The sequence below is a fragment of the Cornus florida genome, unplaced genomic scaffold (genome assembly GCF_030987335.1).
Source record: "Cornus florida cultivar Cherokee Brave unplaced genomic scaffold, ASM3098733v1 CherokeeBrave_3.0.0_Hap2_Chr01, whole genome shotgun sequence".
In the NCBI taxonomy this organism is placed as follows: domain Eukaryota; kingdom Viridiplantae; phylum Streptophyta; class Magnoliopsida; order Cornales; family Cornaceae; genus Cornus; species Cornus florida.
In genome coordinates, this window is record NW_026775571.1 from 33,798,442 (window position 1) to 33,822,660 (window position 24,219).

At 35.6% G+C, this 24,219-nt stretch overlaps 1 long non-coding RNA gene and 1 other non-coding gene across 2 annotated transcripts; one reads left to right on the forward strand and one right to left on the reverse strand.

The window, feature by feature from the left end:
- Positions 1 to 1,689: 1,689 nt before the first annotated feature.
- LOC132294598 (uncharacterized) lies at positions 1,690 to 22,780 on the reverse strand. Its single transcript, XR_009478120.1, has 3 exons — positions 22,587 to 22,780; positions 18,790 to 18,855; positions 1,690 to 1,925 (listed from the first exon to the last, which is right to left on the reverse strand). It is a non-coding gene; the product is annotated as an uncharacterized LOC132294598 (long non-coding RNA).
- LOC132283794 (small nucleolar RNA R71) lies at positions 18,059 to 18,164 on the forward strand. The gene has a single exon (XR_009472133.1). It is a non-coding gene; the product is annotated as a small nucleolar RNA R71 (small nucleolar RNA).
- Positions 22,781 to 24,219: the final 1,439 nt, after the last annotated feature.

The following is a 24,219-nucleotide window of genomic DNA, read 5'->3' on the forward strand; positions in this document are numbered from 1 at the left end:
TATCTAGGGTTTCCACCAAGGAGGAAGATGAGCTCTACCATGGAGATAGCCCTTGAGGGTTGGATGACAACATCAATAAATGGCTAAACCATTCTCTTGAGGCTAGAGATAACCCTAAGCATACCTCTTAGACTTTGATGTTTTGTAATTAATGGAGATTAGTGTTGTAATGTTTGTCTTGACCTTTAATATTTATATAAATCTTGTTTCTAGAATGATTTGTGTAGTTTAATACTTCCAATTGACCATTTAATTCTATTAATATGTCTATGTATGTTAGAATGGATGTTCATGTGTTTATCTCTAGATTTTGTGATATTGAAGCATGTCTATGTGTGTTGATGTTATGAATCTAGTGATGGTCAAGGCATGGTACTTAAATGGAATACTGTTGATGTTTATTTGATGGTTGATATTCATTTCTTGATGGATTGTGCCTCCTCCTTAGTTTAATTAGTTTAATTTTCATGTCCCTAGCTTAGTTGTAGTGTAGTTGCCTTACTTTCTTAGATGGGAGGATAATCCATACTTGTTGTTTGATGTTCCATGCTTACGAATGCAATTAGTATATTTCTCTAATTTGATGATGTGCATTAATTGTGAACCTTAAGGAAGGAATAATGGCTTGATTTGATATGTTGTGCTACTCACTAGTTTGGCTAGACAATGTATACTTATTTGGTCATCCATGCTTGTTAATTCAATTAATGGCACACACTTTCAATTACAACATATAATCCCCCTAATCCATCAAACATTGAATGTCTAAGAAGGTGATGCTTAGTGGTGAACTCTAAGTCTCAAGACATTTCTCTTATATTCTTTACACTCCATTTATCCTATTTACTTCGCATTGCTTTTAATTAGTTTAAATTGTAGTTTAATCAACCAATCAAACCATCTTTGATCACTCGACCTACTAATCTGACCTTGATTTCCAAGCATAAATACACTCCATTTCCCTTGGGACGATCTATACTCACCCTAGCTATATTTTTAATTAGTAGTGGTAGTGTGTAATACCCCTAATTTTAAAAGGATAGTCTCGATATTTTCTTTTATGGTTTTCTTGCAACTTTTAAATTCATTACGTGTTTACTTCGCTATGTGTTAATTGGTTAGTTGTCAAATTGATTTATTTGTTAAATTGTGTATTTTAATAATTGTTTAATTGATTTGTATGTTTAATTGAATTATATGATTATGTGGATTTGCTTTAATTGTTTAAATTGATTTATTTGTTTAATTGATAAAATAGGTGTACATTGAATTAATATTATTTTTATTTTAAACGGAGTTGGGCTTGGATATGATCAATGGACTATTTGGATAGTGTAAATGGATATAGTTTTTACCCATGGATGAATATACATGTATATATGAATATATATGTATATTTGGTTAGTTTAATTATTAGAAATTGTTAATAATTAAATTAGTTTCATTATTTTATATATGTAATATAATTTTTTAGGGTTTTATGTATATTCATTAAAATTGCCGATTTATATACATATATGTATTTTATATTTTTGTCTGTTTTCTTGCCGACTCCTTATGATACCCCTCGGATCCGAGACATGGGTTGATTAGGCCCAGGCCCAAATCCGAGGGAATATCAAACAATTAATATTTTATAACGAACACAGATGACAAAATGAATTAAGAATAAATATTAAACAGCTGAAAGAAACTAATATAAAATCCTTTAAAGATAAAAACTTAAATCCCAATAATCTAAAAGCTCCAAGGGTACAACTCGGGAATCCATCTCTAGTGGACCCCTAATAACTACTCAAACAGTAATAAAATAACTGATAAAACATCCAGAAGTAAGCTTTAATGAGAAATCCTACATCGTCGGTAGAGTGATTAGAAAACCTCTGCTCAGCACGAACACGTCTGAGTCTGAAACTGTCGTGAACCTGAAAAATAGAAGTGAGTCAGGCCCACGCGCAAGTTCTATACTAATACAATCCAAACAGAGGCCTGATACGTATGTACATCCTAACCATTCCAACAATAACTAAATAGTCTGTAGATATATATATATATATTCATACTACAGGACTCTCACTGGACTACATGCCCGTCTCAACCTGACTAGTAGGCACCATGCAAAACGCACCTGAGGTGGACATGACTATCTAGACCTAGCAAGGTACACATCCAACTATCATAGCCAGCTATGCATCCCATTGCATATACGCTCCCTAACCAACGACTTTGAGAATCAGGCTCATATCGTGGCACGATAAAAATATATTTAAATTCCATTCCAAACCAAAGTATCACTCAACTTTTTAGTGATCTGACACAAAAATACAGGTAAGACTTAACTTTTGTAGTTAATCCATTCCTTAATCCAGAGTAGGTAGGACTTAGCGTTCTTTTTGAGCTAATCCCCCTAGTATGTCACCGTCCCATACCGGTGTATACAAACCATCCATCCAGTATTGATAATATATATATGACAGCATAACATATCAATATCAACATATCCAATCATAAGCATAACAAGAATATTTAACTAGCATGCTTGTTTAATACGTCCAATACCTGATTCTCTAACAAATTTTAAATGCAGATAATAAATATAACCATCCTGTAACTCATAATAAGCATAATAATAATATTAATAGTAATTATATGTTTACTTGTAATTACCCCACAACATCCCACATGTTGATATAAACAATTCTTGGTAAACATCAACTAGTTTCTTATTAAGCATTAACTGAATTTATATTAGTTAACAGGCTTAATCTCATACCACTGTTATATGATTTACATATCAAACTCCTAATTCAATTGCTAATTTAGAAAATTAAACAACTTGAATCGTCCGCAACAAAGTTTAAACTGAAAGCTTCCCTAAGGGTTAAACTGTGACCCTATTTCAGCTTCCTATGGTATCTTATGAATTACCATACCTTCTGCCCATTTAACAAGGGTTCTTACCTTATTGAATGACCCTAGAATAGCTCTTGAATCAGCCTAGGACCTTAAAAATTAAACCACAGCAGCCTAGGTTCGCAAAAAAGTCGAAAAACTGGAAATCGTCGAAGGAGCCGCCTCCAACCAAGTTGGAGCCGCCTCCAAACATGATGGAGCCGCCTCCAACCTTCTTTGAGCTGGCTCCATGATTTTATGGAGCCGCCTCTTCTTTCCCCTCTCTTCCTGGTTGCTTGTTTTGTCTCCGGTGATCTCCATTGTTTTCGTTCCTCTCTGTTACAGCCTTTAACACTTTTAAATTATGTTTTAACTGATTAAACTAAGTCCTAGGGTGATCCAAAGTTAATTAAATTCATTGATCATTAACCAAATTCAACTGGAATAAGAACTAAGCAAAAAGAATTTAAAAACGATTAGCATTCACATAAAGGAAGACATACTATTTTGAAATAAATAACAGGGCAACCAAATTAATTTATCTTAATTTCTTCCTGGGACTGTATTAGGAATGCAAAGAACACAGGCCAAAGAGATAGAGTTAGTATAAAGCTTGCTTGTGAGATTTGGTTCAAAAACCTCAACGTCTTTCTCCTAAGCTTTTCCGGCGATCCTTTGGTTTTGTCCCAGACTTCTCTATACGTTTCTTGCTTTTAGTATGCCGTGAATATGGTTCGAAAACCCTAGGCAGACGCTCATTACATATATTTATAGGTTTACAGGTTTACACAAAACCCTAATTTAATTCAAACCCTACACTAATCCTTAGTCGGCCCATAGAAAACCTAATCAATGCTTAACTATGTCGACTACATACGTGACGTCTAAAAACCTAATTTAACAAAAACACATTTAACGAAAGATATAATTAAGTCAAATAAAATAAAATAAAATAAATCCAATTAAACAACAATTAAAACAAAACAATTAAATAAAACAAAACAAAACCAAGTCATTAAATAATTCTCAACCAATTCACAATTAAATTACCAAATTCACAATTAAATAAATCACCAAATTTACAATTAAATAATTAAATCGTAATTAAATAATTAAACAAATACCCTGACTATCCTTTTAAAATTAGGGGTATTACACTCCTCACATGACTAGAATTAGGTTTTATTAGAAGCCTATATATATGTCATTATAAGTCTGCCTAGGGTTAAAAAAAAAAAAAAACCCTATTCACGTATATAGAGAATTCACGAATAGTGAGGTTTGAGAGAAAAACAGAGAGAGGGAAAGTAAGGGTTTGGCTAGGATCAAGGGTTGAACCGAGGAAGGGTATTGGAAGCTTGCTTGTGGGTTGAACCAGGAGCAATAAAGGAGTTGAGAACAGTCTCGAATTGCCGGAAAAATTAGGAAAACGATGTTAAGGTTTCAAAATTGAAATTAGAGGCAAGTTCTATTTCTTACTCTTTTCCTTTGACCTGTGTTCTGTGCATGCCTAGGTAGTCTTCAGGAACTAAACAGATATTAAAAGCAATTAAGTATGCATGTCAATTTAGCTTTTAAATTGTAATATATGCGTTGATTAACTGAATTTGATTTATTGGATAACTTGTTTCGATTTCTGTTTTAAATATTGTAATGATGCGTACTAAGATGTATGATTTTTCTGGATGATTTGGGACTTAGTCGGACCTCTAGGAACTTGAACTAATGTTTTCAGAGAGTTTTTAACGTTAACGGAGACGAAGATGATGACCAGAAGCAGGGACAGAGCCGGTTCCTAAGGGGAAAGAGCCGGCTCCCTTTTATTTTTAGCCCGCGGCTCTCTGTGAGAGAGAGAGCCGGCTCCATGGAATTAGGGAGCCAGGTCTCTAGGTCACATAGCCGGCTCCTAAGGTAGGGGAGCCGGCTCCCTTGTGTGGGAGCTTACTCTCTCATTTTAAGAGCAAGCTCTCTTGCATAGTAACTTACGGGAATTTTTTTAAAAGCACAGTTTTGAATTTTTTAAAATTTCAGGACTGTTTTGGGTTGGTAAAGGGAATTCTAAATTATTTTTCATGACATGTTAGGATTCCGTGATGCATAATCTTAATCTATATACTATTGATTTGAACAGTATGGAAGTTTAAATAAGTTTGCATGCTGTTAGTGGACATGAAGGATTAAATTGCTTATTATTATTTTGGTGATTTAAATAGTTGTGACATAATTTCTAAGTCTTGAATTGGATGCATAATATGATTATTTATATATCAAATTTTTATTATGCATAAGCTTTGGATTTTAATTGAGGAAATATTTATATCTGTTTATCAATTAAGGGAGTGGATTGTATGCACCGGTATGGGACGATGGCATACTAGGGACGGACTAGTTCAAAATACTAAGTCCTACCTACTCTAGAATAAAGGAATGGATTACAAAATTAAATCCTACTTATATTTAAGCCAGATCAGCTGAACAAAGTTGAATGACTAACTGGATTATTTGTTATTTGTCTTTAGGTCAGATCAACTGAATAAGTTGAGTGACTAAATCGATTAGTTGTTATTTATGTCAGATCAATAAATAATTGAATGACATACCCTGATTTTAGATGGACTTTAAATATATGACTATGGTACCACGATTTGAGCTTGAGTCTCAGAATCGATGGTTAGGGAGCGTATATGCATTGGGATGCATAACTGGCTATGATGGTTGAGGTATACCCTATTAGGTCTTGGTACTCATGCCCACCTCTGGTGCGTTTTGCATGTTGCCTTCTATTCAGGTTGAGATCCCCTTTGTAGTCCAGTGAGAGTCCCTTAGTGTGGATATATATTTGTATGGACTAGATAGATATTGTTGAGATATCTAGGATATATCTACGTATTGGGTTTCTGTTTGGATTGTAGTTAGAATATAACTTGTTCGTGGGCCTGACCCACTATCATTTTTCAGGTATCGCACGGTTCCAGTCTTAGAACTTGTTCGGGCTGAGCAGAGACGGTCATTCATTCTTCTGACGATGTAGAATTTCCTTTCATGTTTTAGTTTTGGTTTCCGTGCTTTACTTTATATTGGCATTTTATTAGGGGTCCACTAGATGGATTCCCGAGTTGTGCGTATTGAAGGTTTTGGGAAGTTTGAATTATATTAATCTATAACCTTTTGAGGATTTTATATTTAGAATTCCTTCAGCTTTATTATTTATTCATTAAATTCTTTTGTATTCTGTGTTTATTTTAATATTAATTGTTTGGTATTCTCTCGGGTTTGGGCTTCGGCCTAATCAACCCATGTCTCGGAGTCGAGGGGTATCACATAGTGGCATTCTATAAATTTAAACTTGGCCACACTACACTATTTTGTGCTTTGGTTCACGACACACCAAGTTTTTGGCGTCGTTGCCGAGGATTTGGCATCGTCGTATTTTGGAAATCAATTAGGAATTAGTACCTTTTTTATCCTGTTTTTATTTTTATTTTGGTTGCTTATTGTGTTTGTTCTTGATTAGCTAGGTGAATTGAGCCAAGGGAAGTGAAGCAAAGGGAAATTCAAAGGCAAAGAGGTAAGCTAAGCTAAGCAAAAGTGCAAAAAGCTAAAATCTAAAAAAATTGCAAAGCAAAGCAAGGCAAAAATTGAAAAATCATTTGAAGTTGCTTAAGGATCCTTTGTGAACTTTTCTAACTCTCTCTTGTTAAATTGTCGGCCCGCGTGGAGGCAAGTTTTTAAATTCTTAGCTAGATCGTAAGCCCGCGTGAAGGCAATTTACTTTTCTTGCATATTGTTCAAAGCATGGGAGTATGGGAACATTGTATGTGGAGGTTTCTTGATTGATTTGTTATGGAGGAGAAATGATTGCTACTTGCTTATTACTTGTTTTTGTTTTGTTTGTGCATGCATGGTCGTAGGTCGTTAAATCCTACTATTGTCCCATTTAATTTGAATCTTGAATCCATTGTTCGTAATTTTAAGAGAATGGGTAATTCTAGTAACTCCATTTCATTAATGGAGGACATTAACAAGGACCATGTGGAGGACTTTGGTCACATCGACCAACAAGGTATCCTCCACCCTAATGTGCATCATGACAATATTCAAGTACCATTGGGCATGCTAAGACCTTTCATTCCACAACAACAAGGCCAAGTTCCATTGGGAATGCCTCGGCCAATTTTTGTTCCACCCCCACCTCCTGTTGCTCAAGTTAATCATAGGGCTTATGTTGAGCCTCCAATTGTGAATCCTCCTTTTGCTTTGAGAGATATTATGTGCCAAATGAGTATAATGTACCAACATGCATTCAACTACCTCCGTTTAGAGCACATCATTATGAGATTAAACCGTAAATATTCAAATGCTTCTTAATTATCATGGACTTCGAAGTGAAGAACCTTACAAGCATTTGGATGAGTTTCTTGAAGTATGTTCCACCGTGAAATACACGGACATGCCAGAAGAGGTTTTACGACGAAAACTCTTCCCCTCCACCCTTAAAGATAAGGCAAAATATTGGCTCAATAATCTTAGACCTTTTTTGATAACTTCTTGAGCAGAAATGCAACACGAGTTCTTGAAAAAGTATTATCCAGTTTCAAAGAACAATGCTATGAGAACCTCAATTTGAGAATTTTCTTAAGAGGATGGGGAGATGTTTCATGAGGCATGGGAAAGATTTAATGACTTGCTTAGGAAGTGTCTACACCATGACATTCTTAAATGGCAATTGGTTCAATACTTCTTTGAAAGTTTACCGGATAATCACAAGGGTATGGTTGATGCATCCATGGATGGTTCTTATCTTGATAAGTATGAAAATGATGTTTGGCAACTATATAAGAGCATGAGTGAGAATTCAATATATCGATCTTTATCATCTAAAAATGGTAGAAATCTAGGTGAAAGGAAGATTGTCGGCTTATATCAAGTTGACAATTCTAATGACATAGCCGCCGAAGTTAAGTCTTTATCTCAAAGGTTTGATCAATTTTTTATCAACCAAAATTTGGTGAATCAAGTGTCTTCCTCCCCTAACAATGTTCATCATCCATCTAATGAATCATACATGATTTGTTCTAGTGTCTTACATTCTACTTCTAATTGTCCACATGGACATGTGCAAAGTCAGAACCATGAACAACATAATGCCGCATTTGTCAACCAAGGGAATAATCCCTATGGCACACATTACAATCTCAGGTGGAGGAACCATCCAAACTTCTTTTGGAAAAGCCAAGGGCACCCCAAAAAAAAAAAAGTAGTTTTCAAGGCAAGTATGTTTCGCTCCCAATGCAAAACCAAGGTTCCCAAGGTTATAGATCATCTTTTTAATCATCACATGGAAACCAATTTTCAAATACTCACTTTCCAAATTAATCTTATTCTCAAGGAAATTCTAGAAGTCCCGCTTTTGAAGAAAAAGTGTTGACCGCTTTGAGTACTTTGCAGGCAAACACCCAATTACTTCATTCTCATTTCTAATCCATTACAAAGCTAAAAACCCAAGTTGGGCAAATAACTAGTACCTTAAATGCTAGGAAAAAAGGGAAAATGCCATTGAATCCACCACCCAAATAACAATTTGTTGTGGAGACCAATTCCTCATCAGAAGGTCACACAATTGAGCATGTCAATGCGGTGACAACGTTAAGAAGTGGAAAAATTGTTAACAATCAAGTTGGTATTCAAAATGAAGAGAGTGAACCAGTGCAACCAAAAGTTGACATCCGTCCCGTTTCATATCCTATTCCTGCTTCATTGCATGTGCCCCCCTTTGTTGACAAAGTTTTGAAAAATGATTTGAAAAATTCTTGTGTTGAAAGTAATTCTAAAAAGGATTTTGAAAAAGTTTTTGAGCCAAAGGCTTTATTTCCGGATGTCTTAAAATGATCCAATTCTCTTGAAAAACAATAAGGTAAAGTGAATGAGATCATTAAAGTGTTTAGGCAAGTGAATATTAATCTTCCGCTTTTAAATGCAATTAGACAAATTCCGGCATATGCCAAATTCTTAAAAGATCTTTACACCCAAAAGAGGAAGAACAAGAGCCAAGCATCAAAGAAAGTTGTCTTGATAGAGCAAGTAAGCTCCATTTTGCAACACAACACTCTTCCAAAATTTAGACCCCGGTTCACCTACTACTTCATGTATCATTGATGACCATATCATTAACCGGGATCTTCTTAATTTAAGAGCAAGCGTGAACCTTCTTCTATATTCGATGTATGTTCAATTAGGCTTAGGAGACTTAAAACCGACATCGGTAGTTTTGCAATTAGCCGACCGATCCATCAAAAAGCCCTGGGTATTATTGAGGATGTGTTAATCAAAATTGATAAATTCTTCTTCTCGTTTGATTTTGTTGTCATTGACACAGAACCAGTTCCCAATTTCAAGAGCCAAATTCCCGTTATCCTTGACTGTTCTTTCTTGGCAACCGCAAATGCTAACATTAATTGTAGGACGGGGATAATGAAAATTTATTTGGGCATATGAAAGTGAAGTTGAACATATTTAATCCAACCCTGAGTTTGATTGACAAGCATGAAGAAGTTTGTGTTATTGAGAAATGCCATGAAAATGAATTTGCCAAAAATGAGTCTTTGTGTGATGTTGAAACTTCCAATGGTTTGTTTCTAAAAAGACTTCAAAGAAAAATCTTTTCAAATCAAGTGTTGCAAGGGCATGGAAGCCCAAGAATTACTTTGATCAAGGATAATCAATTCCTTTTGAATCAAATCCAATAAGTTCCATAGGGAATAATTTGTTGGGTGGGGTTCAAAGATCAATTCACCCTGTCAAGGAGGGGATGCGCAACAAGATTTTTGCCCTGGGTTAAAAGAGCCCAATTGTGAGGACTTGCATTTTTATCATTTTCTGGACATGGTGGCATTCGTGCATTTTATTTTATTGTCGAAAATTATGATTTAAGTTGCAAATGTGTTTAATTTAATTAAATGTCATTTCTTTATTTCATAAAGGCCATTATGGACTTTTTGTTTTGCAAATAGGATATTTGGTATTTGATTTTTTTATAAAGTGCGAAGTAGACTTTTATTATGCAAAATAGCATAATTGGCATTTGGTTAGTTGTGAAAGGGTATTCTTGACTTTTATCATGTAAATGGCATGAATGGTATTTAGTAGGAAATAAAAGGACTTTTGAGTCATTTCATATGGTTTTGGTTTTAATCAATGGAGGGGATAACATGTGGGGGTGTATGTGGCTATACCATATTCATTTTATAGCATATGGTATGACTATTGTTTTGTTCCTAGAAACCATTCTGCAGAAAACCAATTTTCGTGCTTTATATTTCCTTTCCATAGTGATACTTTTTAAGCTAAATTTTGGAAGCTTTGTGTTGGGATTTTGATGGGTCTTTGTGAAGGAAAAATGTTCCTTGGGTAGTGAGGGTTCTTTTGATATCAAACTTGAGTCCATTTCTTTTGTTGCTGGGTTTGGCAAGTGGTGTTAAAAGAAGAGGGTTTTGGTTGAAAAAGAAAGAAGTGTTCTTCCATCTTCATCATTTTGGGTAGTTTTGATTCAATCCTTGGGTGGTTTTCACATTTTTTCGTAAGTGTTTTCAAGCTTCATTGAAGTAGAATTGTCTAACCCTCAATTCTTTTGCCTTTAGTGAGTTAATCTCTTTCAATCTAAGTTGCAAAGTGTATAAAAATTAAACTGAAATTTTTTGCAATAGGCTGAAACTGTTGGGCTGAAATTACATGCTACTGTTTTGCTTAAATTCATGTAAATTCGTAATTTATCATTTAGAGATGATTTGATACTATGATAATATAGTTAATTAGCTTTCATTGAGAATTGGTTTCACATAAATTGGTTGAGAAATGGCTTTTCTATGAAATTTTGAAGTTAGAGTGTTCTTACTGGAAATTCTGGGTTGGGGCAGATTTTGTCTGAGTCTTTCTCATCATACCTGATTTAAATGATAAGGTATTTTGGTGAAGTAGAATTTTATCTTAAAAATATAGTCTTCGAAATTTCAGCGGCCTTTGGATTCACTCAATTTGGATAACAATTGAATTTTTTATGATTTTTCAAAGATGGAAGCTACAGGCTGGAAATCAGTTTCTGGGCAGATTTTATTTCGAAATTTTGGGTCAAAACTATTCCAATTGGGAAGGGATTTTGTTAAACTAAATTGACACTTTTAAAGTACATTTTTTAAGCTTTCATTAGGCTTTGGAATCACTCAATTTGACTTAGAATTGAATTCGTTATGAATTTTCAAAGATGGAGGTAACAAGCTCCGTATGAACTGTTTTGTTGTTTAGAAACTTTGGAACACGACACAATTGTGCCTTCATCTTGCATGGTCATGGGGTTAAGGTTAGAATGGAAAAGGAAGTAAGAACATCTCATTAAATGATTTTGAAAACCGGATAACTGGGAGGTGCCTTGTATCCGTGAGTTTAGAAAGTGGGATTGAATCAATGATTTTGAAAATCGGATAACTGGGAGGTGCCTTGTATCCGTGTACCAGAACTAACTGGGGAATCGACACCTAGTAGCCGGCATGGAATGCGTAAGTCGTATCCACCATCTCAGAACATCGCCCTATCTTGTGTCCGATAGGGTGAGCATTGGCCACTAGGACCGTATCTAAGAATCAGAAACGTCGCGGAAGCTGTGACTTCCAAATCGTCTCTAAGGTGGTAGAATGTCGCCCCTGGCCCAAAGCACGGACCATCACCTCCCGGGTCGTGCCCGGGGGAATATCTGGAAATCTAGCCCGTAGAGCGACTGGGCACCTATGATGGCAGCCCATAGCCTCAGCAATAGTGTCACAACTCACTGTCAGTTATATACCCTTGACAGTGGCTGTGAAGTGGTCCTCCTCGTTCTCCTTCTCGTCTCCTGCATAAAACTATAAGGAGCGGTAAAAAGCTCTCACCAGCCTGGGGTATGCAATCTAAGCTGGATGCTTCAAGAACCCTGTTAGCTAGCGAGCCTGAAGGGCCTCCATCGCCCAAAATGTATCGCAGTGCCTCTGAAAATCCTTTAGAACAAAATCTTTCTCGAAACAGATCTTGCTGTACCGCCAGGCATCGTCTAACGCCATCACCGGCGTCCTAATAACCCGCTGTCTCGGCCGTCTCGGCATCACTATAATCCAAAAATAATATCTAAGCAAAAATCCCAACTCTGTGCTCCATGGCTCGAGCCTGAGGTACTGATGCTCGAGCTTGGGACTGGCTAAGGCTCGAGCTTGACATCTAATGCTCAAGCCTACTGCAAGCAAATGCTCGAGCCTCAATCTGAAGGCTCGAGCTTCCTGGTTTTCAACCAAAGCTCAACTCCTCTAATCTCCTGCAAAATCGATCCAAAATCACCTAAACAACCCCCAAGCTTCTCCTCAATTGCTCAAGAACCCCCAAACTTCAATAAATTCGTCCTCAAACACCCCAAAATCACCCTCACCCATGTTCTTCAAATCCGTTGAGATTTGGAATTTTTACAAGTTCGGATTACAGATTTAACATTAGAGTGGGATGTATAAATTCATATGGACGATTTCTAATAGCTTTGGCATTAATTGTAGATGAAATCAGTAAATATATAGACCATGTATACGTATATATATACCTATATATATATAAAACCACTAGAAGGAAAGAAATTCGTACCTTTTTGATGTTGGATTGAAGCCTTGAATGATGTTGATGCTAAATATGGAGAGATTAGAGAGATTGGGGAGTGTGTGGAGGCAAAAGGAACAGAGGCATGAGGGTTTGTGTCTGTGGCTCGAGGGTTTTTTTTAATATAAAGTGCAGAGGCTCGAGCATCCATTTTGATGCTCGAGCATGGCCACTAAAAACCCTAGATCTAACGATGATGAAAGGCTCGAGCTTTAGGTACGGATGCTCGAGCTTGTAGCTGCTGATGCTCGAGCCTCAACTGTCAGGCTCGAGCATTGTTTCAATTTTTTTTTGTATTTTTTATTAATTTTTAATTTTTATTCTTTTTCCATTTTAACATAAAATCAAACTAAACAATAAATAACATAAACCTAAAAATTACGAAAACCTAAAAAAAAAATAACTAATTAAAATACACAGAAATAACAAAACAAATCTACTGTACAACATACAAGTGTTAAGTTTAACGTCGATAGCTCAACAGCGTGCTAAGTTTAACGTCGATAGCTTGACGTTAACCCGACCTCTCTAATCCAAGTAAATGGGATCATGAAGTTCTATTGCCTCCACTGTGCCTCTCTGCACACTACCCTCTATGTAGGGTTTCAGTCTCTATCCATTGACCTTAGACAGTTGTCCGGTCTTGCAATCTTGTATCTCTATTGCACCGTAAGGTGTAACAGAAATAACCATGTATGGACCTTCCCAACGTGACTTTAACTTTCCAAGAAAAAGTTTCAGTTGTGTATTAAACAACCAAACCTTCTTCTTAGGCTCAAAAGTCTTACGTAATATATGCTTGTCATAAAATGCCTTAGTCTTTGATTTGTAAACCTTAGCACCCTTATAAACATCATTACGCAATTCTTCAAACTCAGTTAATTGAAACTTCCTGTTATAACCAGTAGTTGTCATATCAAAATTGAGCTTTTTAATAGCCCAGAAAGCTCTGTGTTCTAACTTTACAGGAAGATGGCACCCTTTACCAAAGACTAGACGGTAAGGTGACATACCAATCGGAGTCTTATAAGCAGTACAATAAGCTCATAAAGCATCGTTCAGCCTGTAAGACCAATCTTTATGATCTGGCTTAACCGTTTTCTCAATAATTCTCTTAATTTCACGATTGGATATTTTTACTTGGCCACTTGTTTGGGGATGATAGGCAGAAATAACTTTATGAGTAATGGAGTATCTTTACATTAAGGTATGGAAATACCTATTACAGAAACGAGCACCTCCATCACTAATTATAGCTCGTGGCATACCAAACTGACTAAAGATGTTTGTTTGAATGAACTCAATCACAACTATGTGATCGGCGGTTTTGGTAGCTATTGCTTCAACCCATTTAGACACGTAGTCTACAGCCACTAGAATATATTCATTTTTATTGGAAAGAACAAAATGACCCATAAAATCAATACCCTAAACATCAAAAACCTCAATAACTAAGATTGGAGTTAAGGGCATCATATTTTTTCTAGAAATTGATCCTAGCTACTGACACTTAAAGCATGACCTACAGAATAAATATGCATCCTGAAAGAGTGAAGGCTAAAAGAAACCGCACTGAAGAATTTTAGCTATAGTTTTCTTTGCACTAAAATGACTTCCACATGCTAAACTGTGACAGAAGGTCAAAATACTATGAAACTCACTCTTAGGAACACATCTACGAATGATTTGATCAGCACAATATTTAAATAGTTGAGGATCTTCCCAATAGACATCCTAATTTGAGAGAAGAATTGATCATTTTCCTGCTTTGACCAAGATAAATGAATTTTGCCTATTGCGAGATAATTCACAATATTAGCAAACCAAGGCAAATCCGACTGAGAAACCCCAAACAGTTGTTCATCCGGGAAGGAATCACAAACTGGAAGTGAAGTTGAGGTATCCTCAATACGAATTCTAGAAAGATGGTCAGCTACAACATTTAATGACCCTTTCTTATCCCGGATCTCATAATCAAACTCTTGAAGCAAGAGGATCCATTGAATCAAACGAGGTTTTGTTTCCTTTTTGGAAAGAAGATGTCACAAAGTAGAATGATTAGAATAGACTATAACTTTGGAACCTAATAAATATGATCTGAATTTATCCAAAGTAAAGACAACTACAAGCAACTCTTTTTCAGTAGTGGTATAATTCAACTGTGCATCTGAAAGAGTTTTACTAGCATAGTAGATAACATGAGGAAGCTTATCCACTCGTTATCCCAAGACAGCACCCATAGCATAATCAGATGCGTCATACATAATCTCAAATGGAAGAGCCCAATCCGGATGATTCATGATAGGAGCTGAAGAAAGAAGAGAGCGAAGCTTATGGAAAATTTCAAGGCATGATTCATCAAAGACAAAAGGAGCGCCCTTTGCAAGTAGATTACACAAAGGACGGGAAATTTTGCTGAAGTCTTTAATGAATCGTCGATAGATACCGGCGTGCCCAAGAAATGATCGCACTCCTCTTATGGAAGTAGGATGAGGCAATTTAGAGATCAAACCTACTTTAGCTCTATCAACTTCAATCCCATTTTTTGAAATGATATGTCCTAAAACAATATCCTCTTGAACCATAAAATGGCTCTTCTCCCAACTAAGAATAAGATTCGTTTCCCTACAACGTTGAAGCACTAGGGAAAGATTTTGGAGACTGTTTTCGAATGTGGACCCGAAAATAGAGAAGTCATCCATAAAGACTTCGAGAAACTTTTCAACCATGTCCAAAAAGATAGACAGCATACACCTCTGGAATGTTGCTGGCGCATTACATAATCCGAAAGGCATCCATCTATATGCAAACGTACCAAATGGACAAGTGAAAGTAGTTTTTTCTTGATCCTTAGGATTAATGACTACCTAATTATAGCCGGAATATCTGTCTAAAAAGCAATAATAGCTCTGGCCAGCCAATTGCTCTAGAATCTGATCAATGAATGGAAGTGAAAAATGATCTTTACTAGTAGCGGAGTTGAGTTTCCAGTAATCAATATGCACACGTTATCCAGTGGTGGTGCGCTGTGGAACTAATTCTCTCTCGGAATTCTCAACTACTGTAATACCTGTCTTTTTAGGTACTACCTGAGTAGGACTCACCCACTTGCTATCTGAGATGGGGTAGATTATTCCCGTATCTAGCAACTTCACAACTTCTTTCAACACCACCTCCTTCATATTAGGATTCAATCTTCGTTGGAGTTCCCGAGATGTTTAGGAATCTTCCTCCAAATGAATCTGATGCATACAAATTGTGGGGCTAATTCATTTCAAATCAGCCACACTCCACCCAATAGCCTCTTTATTTTGCTCAAGAACTTTTAAGAGACTACTTTCTTGGGAACTTGTAAGATTGGAAGCAATGATCACCGGGAGGGTGTCATTTAAACCCAAGAAAGCATACTTGAGCTTTTCCGGTAATGACTTAAGCTCAAGCTTAGGTGGAGACTATAAAGAAAGAATATGCGGAATACTAGAAAGTGGTGGAAGGGAGTCTAACCTAGATTTCCATGGAGGAAAATCTGTGATAGGAGTGGAATTGAGTAAATAATTCACTTCAGCTATTGAAGCATCGATATCGAAATCTTCATAGTTAAAGTGATTCAGATAAGCTTCTAACGGATCCTTGGCCATAATAGTTGGGAGCGATTCCTCAACCAAATCATCAATAACATCAAGGAAGAAGCATTCACTATCATCGTGGGGATGATGAATAGTATTGAAGATGTTTAGCTTGACTATCATATTCCGAAAAGATAAATCCATGGCTCCAGTCCTACAGTTAATGCAAGCATTGGCTGTGGCTAGAAAAGGTTGCCTAAGAATGATTGGAATATACTTTTTGGAATCGTGGACTGGTTCTGTATCAAGAACTAGAAAATCGACAAGAAAATAGAACTTGTCCACTTTTATGAGTACATCTTCAACAATACCTCGTAGTTGTCTGACAGAGCGGTCAGTAAGCTATAGAACAACCGAAGTAGGTTTTAACTCTCCCAAACCTAACTTCTCATACACCGAGTAAGGAATAAGATTAACACTTGCTCCAAGGTCAAGAAGTGCTCGCTCTATCACATTGTTTCCAATGACGCAAGAAATTGTAAGAGCTCCAGGATCTTTAACCTTTAGAGGAGTGTTGTACTTAAGAATAACACTGACATGCTTGGTGAGACAAACTTTTTAAGGAACTTGGTTTTTGGATTTTCTCTTAAGAGTGCACAAGTCCTTTAAAAATTTGGAATAAGCTGGAATTTGCTTTATAGCATCGAGCAGAGGAAGATTGATTTTGACCTGTTTAAAGACCTCCGCATATCTTAAATTTTCTCCCCTTGTTTACCAAAGTGTGAGGGTTCCTTGAGACGTTCAGGATAAGGCACTTTTGGCTCATAAGCTGTCTCAAGGTTAGGAGTAGATGAAGAAGTGACCCCACCTTCAACTCCTCTTGTGGATTGTGGAATAACACTTAAGGAAATATCCTTGGGATGTTGATTATGAATGATAGGAATTATAAGAATCCTAAGCCTTTCTTTTTCCTCTTGTCCTTTTTCAACTTGGTTATCAACCACTCAACCACTCCTCAATGTAGTGATAGCCTAAACTTGTTCATGATGAATGCTTAAGGAATTGGTTTTATCAATCATGTAAGTCTGCCCTTTTAGGCTGGCTATTGGCTGACTAGGCAGCTTTCCATCCTCTCTTCGAGATAGAGTACTCGTTATTTGCCCAACTTGTGCCTCTAGCTTTGCTATGGCTTGAGAATGAGAATTAAGAAGTTGGGTATTGGCTTTCAAATCAACAAAAGCATTAAGTACTTGTCCCTCAAACACAGAATTTCTAGGAGGAAGTGGAAGATTAGGAGCTTGAGTGGGTTAATTCCTAAACTAAGGTGAACGTAAATACCAGATTGTTTGAAAGAATTATTTTGTGGCAAAGGATTTGATGAATTTTGATACTGCCCCTGAGATTGGGGAGCAATGTTTCCATGATTTGGATTACGCCATGACAGATTATGATGATCTCTTCAGCCAGGATTATATATAGAAGAATATGGATTATAAGCTGGCCTAGAGAATGCAACATTCACTTGCTCCTATGGGATCTTAGATGATTGTCCCAGCATAGGGCAAGCATCAGCAAAATGGTTTGGATTAATACAGATGGAACAAACTTCCTTGGGTAAGGCAGTTTATGGATTAGCAACAAGAGCGAAGCCAGATGATAAAATTTGATCGAACCTACAGTTCAAGGCTTCTATTTAAGCGGCTAACTCACTAGATTTATCTACCTCGTAAAGTTTTTCAACCTTATGCATTCCAGGTGAAGACCTAAACCTAGAGGAAGAAGCATGTTGCACTGAGTTTTCACTTAGGGCCTCAAACAGTTCCCAAGCGTTAGCTGGACTCTTTCGTAGAAAAGCTCCATTGCTAGAAGCATCGATCATATTTTTATAAAAATCAGTAAGACTATCATAAAAGATCTGTATTAAGTGCCATTGAGTAATATCATGGTGTGGACACTTTCTCAGAAGATCATTATATCTCTCCCATGCATCATGAAGCTATTCTCCCGGGATTTGGGAAAATGCCATGATTTTTCTTCTTATTTATGTGGTTTTACCCATAGTGTAAAATTTCTTCAAGAACTCCTGTTGCAACATGTCCCATGTAGATATAGAATTTGTTGGAAGGGACTGCAACCAAGTTCTTGCTTTGTCCTTGAGAGAAAACTGGAAAAAACGCATTCTGAATGAATCATTGGTTAGAGTGGTCAACTTGGTAGTTGAACACAATTCCAAAAACACATCCAAATGTTTATAAGGATCCTCTGTTGCATACCCATGAAAGGTAGGAAGCATTTGGATCATAGTAGGCTTGATCTCAAAATGGATCGCATTAGCATCCGAAAAAACAAAGCATGAAGGAGAAGTGTATGTTGTAGGAATAAAATGGTCCCTCAATTATGGCTGTAGAGGGACAGGTGGAACCTGTTCTCCATTCCCATTACCATTATTACCCGGTGCATTACGTTATTCAGCCATATTATCAGAAGAACTTCCTATTGAATTTAGATGTTTTTTAAGCTTTCTTAATTGTCTAAGAGTTCTCTCTATTTCAAGATCATGCACTAAAGGTGTTGTCCGATTATGGCGAGTTAACATGCACTGATTTCACTAATCCTAACAGTAGCAAAAATAAAATATTCCAAGCAATAGAAAACAATAAGAACTCACAAAAAGGTTAAATAAACCGAAGCTTTTTCTCCCTTAAGCGTTTTTGTCCTCACTGCTAACTTGTTCCTGAAAAGAAAAAGAAGTAAGGTGAGATATCAGAGAGTTCGAAGACTGGTAAACAAAAATAACTAATTAAAAACTAAAATAAAAACTAATCTCCTCGGCAACGGCACCAAAAATTGTTGTATAACTTTACTCACAATAGAACGATTCCGTGCAGAATAGTGCTATAAAAAGAGATGTCGAACCCACAGGGAGAAAAGATTTGTATTTTAGTCTTTAACTTTATTCTCTGGTTTATAGGTAACTTGGTTGGAAAGTTTGTTGGTTGTCACAGTTTAACAAACTAGAATTAAAAATAAAATATCAAATAACAGTAAAGTAAATAAATTGAGTGATCAGAGAGAGAGAGAGGGGAATCTTAGGGCTTTGACTTCATCAGAACCATCATACTACAGTTAATTATACTAACTCTGGGAATTTAACAATGAGATTTTCCAAATGAATTGAACTCAATAACATTCATTCAATTCGAGTTTTAAAGAAAGATATTTTACAAATTTAGCTAACTATAACCTATTTGCGGTTAGCGTGGATTGTCCGCCTAACTACTCTAACTACTTTAATTACGTTAACTATGTTGCAAACAATCCGCCTTTCCTAAGCATTGACTATGAAAACATTCTTTTGCAAAATACGTTGGAATATCATTATATGACCCCTATTCTTGTGTCCAGCAGGGCTACGCCAGATACCGTACAACAAGGTAAGTTAATAATAGAAAATAGACTATTACATCTAAGACAATGTAGTAACAGTTTATAATCTATTAAAGCATGAAAACCACTTGAGTTGTCTCAAGCGCTCATAGTCATATAATCAAGAAAATACATATATATTAAAATTAATCTCAGAGTTAAAACAATCAAACCATAGTATTTAGGTTAGGTTACATCAGTGCCCTAAGAGAGGAATTAGCTACTCATGACAAGGTTGGATATCATCTGTGTTGAGTTCATCTCCTTCGTCACGAACGACACTTTTCTTCTCAGTATTTTCACTTCTAAGGTTGTAGAAACCCTAAAAGCCACCACACCTTCAGCCTTCTGAAAACACCGGCAAAGAGATTGAAATTTCGGACCCCTTCTATCAAGGCTTACGCCTTCTTTTATAGAAGAAAATAATATTTGATGGGTTTTTAGGTCTTTTGGCCCAACTGGGATGAGATACGGTTGATAAAGAGAGCAATCTCGTACTTTAAATGTGACATGTCATGGAAGGCTGAAGCTTCAGGAACACAGGCTCAAGCTTTAAGGTGCAGGCTCGAGCTTCAGGAACAAGGCTCGAGCCTCTCTGAATAGATGCTCGAGCTTCAATGAATGATGTTTAATATTCACTTTGACACTTAGCCAATTTCCTTCAACTATTTTCTGAAGCGTCTTTTTCTTCAACGCTTAGAATATTTATGGGATTGGATTCTTTTAACATTGCTTGATCCAAACTTTTTGGGCTCGAGCACTAGGTACAAGGCTCGAGCATTTGGGACACCTGGCTTGAGTTTTAGGACACCTGGCTTGAGTTTTAGGACACTAGGCTAGAGCTTCAGTTGTTAGTGCTCGATCCTTAATGGATGGTGCTCGATCCTGGAGGTGAAGCACGAGACCTGGGAGCATAGCCTTGCAATTAAATCAACTCTTTAATTTTTGACACCTCATACTCGAGCTTGAGGGTCAAGGCTCGAGCACCTTGGTTAAGGCTCGAGCACTTTATGGTAAGGCTCGAGCTTCAAGGTACGAGGCTTGAGCTTTTGGGCCTTGTTGACTTTTCTTCTGTCTTTGTTGTGATGCTCGAGCCTCAACACTTGGGCTCGAGCTCTAAGGCTTGAATATCTTCAAACTTCACCATTTAAGCTCTCGGCTTGCTCTGAATGACCAGCAACGACTCTGTAAGGTTCGATATCATCATTAAGTCTCGGTTTTAACTATTTCTCTGGGAAAGTACCTACAAATACACATTAAACATAAATTAGTCTAACTATGGATAGAAGTATCACTTTAAGCCTTAACAGATATGTATTTAGGGGCTCGATTATGCATATATTCAGTGCTCATCAATATCCCACGCCAGTCTCCGATAACAATTTCTTAAACTAGATATAAATTTTCCTCAATTGGTTAAACTTATTCCGAAGTTGGGTTTTGTCAAGTTTTCTCCCTATTTGAACCTTCATTCTTTCTACCATATTATTCCAACCAATTGTATTAAATGTTGTGGCAGTACGATTACCAACCCTAACTTGTTCCTTCATAAGATTAATGAATTTTTCAATGAGTGAGTCATTCCATAACAATTTTCCATCCTTCGTAACTTCAGCCACCCCTTCTCCTTCAATTGTAAAATAATCACCACATTGTTCCACATTCTCAACATTCATATCCATTTGACAGATCAATAACAACACTATAATTAATAACAACAAAAATAATATATATTATTTCAATAACTCAAGACAACACAAAAGGCAATAGTGAACCATCCAATGACATTATTTTTTGATACCAACTCCTATTCACATGATTAACGAAGAATCAACATGCTTTCAACAGTAAACTCATTTCCTCATATCAAGTCCATGTGCATGCTCAAATCAATAGACACTTCCAGAAAAAAGCTTTGTTTATATTATGCAGTCCAGAAGAAAATATCAGGCTTAACACCCAAAAATGAGTTAACCATGTTTAAGCTTTCTGTAATTTTATCAGCGTAGGTAGAATAGTGTATTTACTCTTACCTTTTCCTTCACCAAACACTATTAGTATAAAGCCACTCTTAATCCCATTCTCTCAGTTTTGAGCCACTACCATCTCTCAACTGAGATTTTTTAGCACTCACTCCCCGTAAATTAACCAAGAAGTTATTGTTCTCCTACTCTTTTGTTTAACAACATCAGTCAAAACGCATTTCAATTAATAGTTATTCATATTTTTATCAACAGTCAATTTAAGGGTAAGATACAACGAAAAACACAACATTACAACTATTAAAAAAAAGAAGCTCTGTTGAGCAATAAACCGAACAGAACTCATTGATTCCAGATGAAAAAACATTCATAAACTGAAAAACACAAACTCAATTCTCAACTCTATCCTTAGAAGTAAATAAGATCACTTAATCCAAATTCCAAAATGAATGAACATTCTTCCGTTAAACAATAAGAAAACCAATCTTCATCACTAAAGAAATTGAACTGAATGAAACCCATTAATTCCAGATTACTAAAACTTCATATAGAGAAACCTACAAACCCAGTCTTGAATTTTATGTATACTATTAAATCACATCAAAAAGAAACCTTTCTGATGATAAACATCTTTAGAGCGGATTCGATAGATAAAATAAAATAAAGTCCCATCATTTTCTAGGGTCTGTTGAATCACAATCAAGAATGATTAACATTTAAATCATATAATATTCCTCTAATCTGTCGATTTTGAACGACAAAAGTCGAAGAAATCAGTCAAAAACATGAATATAGAAGGTGTACATGAAAATAAAACTCTAAAATTGAAAATTCAAAAAACAGTGTATTTCTGAAAGTTTTTTTTTTTTTTTTTTTTTTGAAAGGTATTTCTGAAAGTTCTCAAGGCATTAGTTTCTAAAAAAATTCAAAGAACTTTCAATAAAACTCCAAAATCAAACACCGTCTGAGGATTTCCAACCACAAACCTTAAATAACAACTCAAAAACAGCCATAATATTGCATTTATTCAAAGAAACTCAATTTAAATGGGTTAAACCTGGCCTAGTCTTCGAAGATAAGAGGAAAATAGCAAAGATCGTTGAAGGTTTTGAGCGAAAATACTATTGTGAGCTTCGATCGGTAGCCAAACAATTATAAATAGCCGAGTCGTCCAAAATCGCTAGAGAGAAGCTGCACGTATAAAACCCTAAAAAATGACCAATTTTGTCTTTTATACGTGTTATACATGTTTCTTCCGATACTGTTTAATGTAGCGAATTGTTTCCTTCGCTACAGTAATATATAGCCCAAACAGTACCGAAGCAACAAAAAAACACCAAAATGGTGTTTCATATTTTGGGCCCTTTTTTGACATTGTTTTACAACTGTTTAAAACACAACAAGCTCAGCCAAACATGTATTGGGCTTGAAATGAGCTATTGTAGCAGGTCTGTAACAAAAACAGGTAAAACAAAATAGATGTCAAACAGCCTCTTACAAGCATATCACACCCTTTACATACAAAAAACACCCATAAAGTTTCAATTTGGTGCAAATAGATTCATCTGACAAATTTAAATCCTAAGTTGACTAAATTATCCTTACTAAACCATTTTATAAAATATCTAAAAATAAATAATTTTGTAAAATGATTGAAAATGACACTATTGGATGACACCTCTCACGTTTAAAAAATAACCCTAAAGTTTTAATTTGGTGCAAATAGTTACAAAGTTAACCTAAGTTGACTAAATTACCCTTACTGAACCATTTTATAAAAAATATATAAATAAATAATTTTGTAAAATGACCGAAAAGGACACTATTAGAGGATACCGGCAATGGACAAGTAAAGATAAAAATAGACAAAAAAAAAAAAAAAACGAAAATAAAGTGTAAACTAAATAAAATAAATCTGCTCCAAACTACGAAAACTATTGCACACTGATATTGTGATTCCCCCCCCCCCCCCCCCCCTTTTTTTGTTTAACAATATTAGTGTGAAAAAAAAAAATTTAATAGAAAACAGTAAACTGAAATCTCAAAAAATTCAAATCCTTGTTCTACAAATTCTCAAAGTTTCAAAAAAAAAGTTTAGAGATATATATAGAGAAAAAAGTTTCAAATATATATATAAGGTGAAATAAATAGGAAAAAAATTTAGTAGAAAACAGTAAGCTGAAATCTCAAAAAATTCAAATCCTTATTCTATAAATTCTCAAAGTTTAAAAAAAAAAAAAAAAAAAAAAAAAAAAAAAAAAAAAAAAAAAAGTTTAGAGATATATATAAAGAAAAAAGTTTCAAATATATATATATATATATATATATATATATATATATATATATATATAAAAGGTAATGTGCACATAATACCCATATATTATGATATTAGTAGGCATATATACCTCCTTGGACATTTTCGGAAGAATAAAAGGGCAAAACGGGTATTACATCACTAATTTATGTCAGAATTCTGATTGCCTGGTTTTTTTGCACAGTGTGAAAAGATTAGTGGTGTTTTTTGCACACTTTTTCAAATACAAGGTAAAGTGTTACGCAGAGTATACTTTAGGGGTGTTTTCTGCACTTGTTCGGGATTTAAATGCTATTATGCACCTATATGAAAAGAAAGACAGTTTCGATGGTGGAATATAGGATACTCAGAAACTTCAAGGAGGGATCTTAAAATG